This window comes from Chrysochloris asiatica, unplaced genomic scaffold (genome assembly GCF_000296735.1).
Source record: "Chrysochloris asiatica unplaced genomic scaffold, ChrAsi1.0 scaffold00630, whole genome shotgun sequence".
Lineage (NCBI taxonomy): Eukaryota > Metazoa > Chordata > Mammalia > Afrosoricida > Chrysochloridae > Chrysochloris > Chrysochloris asiatica.
Window position 1 is genome coordinate 127,430 of NW_006409148.1, and position 4,064 is coordinate 131,493.

Here is a 4,064-nt window from a genome sequence, read left to right on the forward strand (position 1 = left end):
TTTCTTGTCTTCTTAATGACTTTTTGCTCTCTTCATGTATGATGTTCTTGATGTCATCCCACAACTCAGACCATGTCTTAGGCCAAAACAAATCCCCCAGCATCCAGACTCTTCTGAGGTGGGACATTTCCACTTGAAAGGACAAGCAGACCAGCCTGGAGAGGCTACAAGAACAGAAGATACTTTGATACAAGAACAGAAGATACTTATTGAAAGAAGTTATAAAAGTAGTATTAACCATAGGGACTCGCAGGGACATGGTCCACAAATCACGTTTGTTGGGTTCAGAATGGGGAGAATCGGTGATTAAAGTTTTATAGCCAATGGGTAAACACAGTGTAATGAGGGAAGAATTATCAACTATAAAGCAGTTGGGGGGTGAAGCACTGAGGACATAATATGAAAATTTTTTATTGATTTTTGATTGTATAAAGGATTCAGACTGACCACTCAACAAATAGGTTTCATTCACAAAAATAGGGATATCCACTGAATCCCATGGTGTAGGTGATAAACAGGGGGTCAGGGAGATACACCCAATGAGAGACGTCATCTACCACCACAACCAATACCTGACAGTCAAGGACTGCAAGCATAGCAACAAAGATCATTTCCGGTGTTGTCTCAGCTCCATGAGAGTTAACGTCCCCAAATCTCATTCAGTTAAGCATTTCAATTGTCCCCAAGTGGGTGGTGGTCCTTGTTTAGTTGAGCCAGCCAGTCGCTGATGGATACACCGGTCATGGACCTGCTTGATCTTGAAGAGACAAACGTTGGAGAGGAGGAATTAAATGCTGAACTGGAGGAGCTCGTGGGAGAGGAAGTGTCACCGCGGACACGTTTCCAGACGGCTTTTCATTGAGCACCTCCATGTACCGGGGAGGGGGAAGCGGCCGTCGTCCCAACATAGGGTCGAATCAGTCAGTTTGGCATCCAGATGTGAGAGTCAATGTTCTGTGGAACGTGTCATTAGGAAAATCCAAAATTGCCCATTTTGCTTCCCAAAAAACAGTCTGTGCAAGCTGACCTCTGCCTTGAATTTAACAGGCCCAGTAGAATCCCTCAGAAGGCATTGTTCTGATTGGACTTTTTCTTTTTAAAGGCAATCTAATGAGATTATGAGTCAGTGCCCACTTGATGGCACCTAACAACAACAACAATGAGATTAAGACAAATGTATTCTTGAGACAACTTGTCTGAAGCCATTCACTGATCACAGAGACATGTTTTAAAATGTTTTGTTTGGAATAAACCCATTATCGGTGTCCGAGACCTGCTCAGACCACTGCGTGGGTTTCCCAAAGGAGAGGTGAGGATTAATGAACAGGCAAGGGACACAAGCTGATGGCAAGTGACAAAGTTTATTTCAAATCTCAGAGTATATATAGGGTGGTTCTGCAAGTCATTGCTGTTTTGCATAGTTACAAGTCTATCTTTTACTGTGAAACAGGCGACCTTGGGAAAGCTACCTTCCCTGCTGTGTTGATAAGCAGACTTTGTCTGGTTAGACCCAGACTTAAAGTTCTATGAGGCCTGTAAGTCTTTTGGTCCCCAACAACCCATGCACATATGAACTGGAACTCTAATGACAACACTTTGCAACTTACCCTTGAGTGTGTGTTTATTTATTTTAGTATTTAGTGATTTATTTTAGTATTTAGTATTTTAGTATTTAGTATATAGTGATTTTAGTATTTATTCTTTGGCTTTCATGGGTACAATAATTTAACTTATTCTGAATATGTTTAGTACAAACTTTGGTGTGTACCAAGTTTTAAGTCATAGACTGGTTTGTAGTCATTGTTGTGGTATTAGTTATTGAAACGATGGACTTTTGTATTAAAAGAAAAATAAGTTTCTTAGATTTAGAAAATCAAACATTGAGCATTAAGAGTCTTTTCACAGAAACTTTATAGGAATCTTTTGCTTCTTAAGTTTTATGTACGTTATTTTAGTGCCATGTAACTTGGGATTGGAGTCCTGGTATGGTGCTGCAGGATAATGTGATGGACTGTAAGGTCGGCAGTTCAAGCTCACCAGCCACTCCTCGGAAACCTTATTCAGGGTCACTATGCCATGGAACTGACTCGATGGCACTTGACAATAACAACAAATTTGGATCTGTAATAATGTGAAAATGATCCATTTCTCATGAAAGTTTTACAAATCTTGGTTTAGTTCAATGATATCCACTTCTTTAAATTAGTCTCATACAGTCCATTTTTGTTGAAGTACTTTGGTTAAGTGTTTAGAGAGAATGGTAGAGTAGAATTTTTCTATAGATGACAATCTGAAAGATGTTCTGATAGCATAGTGGTGAGTCTGCTAACCTCAGCAGTCACAACTACCAGCTGTTCTACAGAAGAAAGATGAGGCTGTCTGCTCCCATAAAGATTGACAGCCTTGGAAACCCTATACAGAGTCATCATGAATCAGAACCGACTCCACAACACATAACCACCACTATCACTATGGTTAAGGAGCTCTGGTAGTGTAGTGGTTACGAATCGGGCTGCGAACCTTAAGGTCAGCGGTTCGAGACTACCAGCCGCTCCGCAGGAGAAAGATGAGGCTTTCTACTCCCATAAAGATTTCCACCCTCGGAAACCCACTACAGGGTTGCTATGGGTCGGAACCGACTCGACGGCATTTAACAACAACAACATCACTATGGTTAACATATAACACTTCACTTTTAAAAATGAAAGACCTAATTGGAAAATTAAAAGTAATACAAAACTAAATAAAGTCAGTCAAGATTTTAGATAACTGTATTTCTAAATATGACATATTTTTTTAAAACTTTAATATAACTTACAATAACTTTGGAGCATAATATTAAATAGGACATACCAAGCATATTCAACCATTTCAAGAGGTACCATGTGATCACGAACCAATGGTATTGAAGGAAATTGTCCAAGCCGCACTGAAGGCATTGCTGAAAAACAAAGCTCCAGGAATTGATGGAATACAGATTGAAATCTTTCAACAAACTGAAGCAGTGTGCTGGAGGCACTCACTCGTCTGTGCCAAGACATTAGAAGACAATTATGTGGCAAACAGAGTGGAAGAGATCCATATTTGTGCCTATTCCTTAGAAACATGATCCAATGGAATACAGAAATCATAGAACAATATCATGAATGTCACATGCAAATAAAATTTTGCTGAAGATAATTCCAAAATGGTTAGAACAGTACATCAACAGGGATCTGCCAGAAAATCAACCTGGATTCAGAAGAGGGCATGGAACACGGGATATTATCACTGATGTCAAATAGATCTTGGTTGAAAGCAGAGGATACAAAAAGATACTTACTTGGACTTCTTAACTATGCAATGCTTCAACTGTGGGGATCAAAACCAACTATGGATAACATTGTAAAGAGTGGAAACTCCAGAAAACTTAAATATGTTCATGAGGAACTTATACATAGACTAAGAAACAGTCATTCAAACAGAACAAGGGGATACTGAATGGCAGTACCCAGAGGTGCTGTTCTTTGCCAGCAAGCCTCCTACCCAGAGATGCTCAGTTCTCTCGCTCCCTGTACTGTCTCCTGCCTCCACTGCCATCACTTCTTGGCAGCTGCTTCTTGCCATCTCTCACCACCTCTGCTGTTAGAGCTGGTTTCTGGATCCAGACATTTCTCAGCATATGGATGTCGGGGACCGGCCGCGACATAAGGGTTCGGTTCATGAGGAAGAGATACCTGGCGGCGATAGAGATAGCAAAAGAGACACAGACGCAAAGAAAGAGACAAAGAGACACTCAGAAATGAGAGTGAATGCTGGACTGGCATCAGGCAGATCCTGAGTTGCAAACATCTCAGCCATGAAGGCCATAATATCCTGCATAGTAAACATCTTAGCTAAACAGGCAGTATGGTTGCAAGGCTGGACTGTGCCCCCTGCATGCTGTAACGCACGCCTTGCCAGTCGTAATGCACCTGGATTCGTTCTGCGCCTTCCTTTTATTTAGGGGAGGTACTTTTAAAAAGCTAGGAGTGACCAAGACAAGGTAGAGCTGTCAATCTTACTTTTCCAGACATTCAGGCAAT

General features: G+C 40.9%; 1 pseudogene; it reads right to left on the reverse strand.

Annotated features, from left to right (window-relative positions):
• LOC102836069 overlaps positions 1-3,688 on the reverse strand; it is a 57,177-nt pseudogene extending 53,489 nt beyond the window's left edge.
• Between the last annotated feature and the right edge of the window lie 376 nt (positions 3,689-4,064).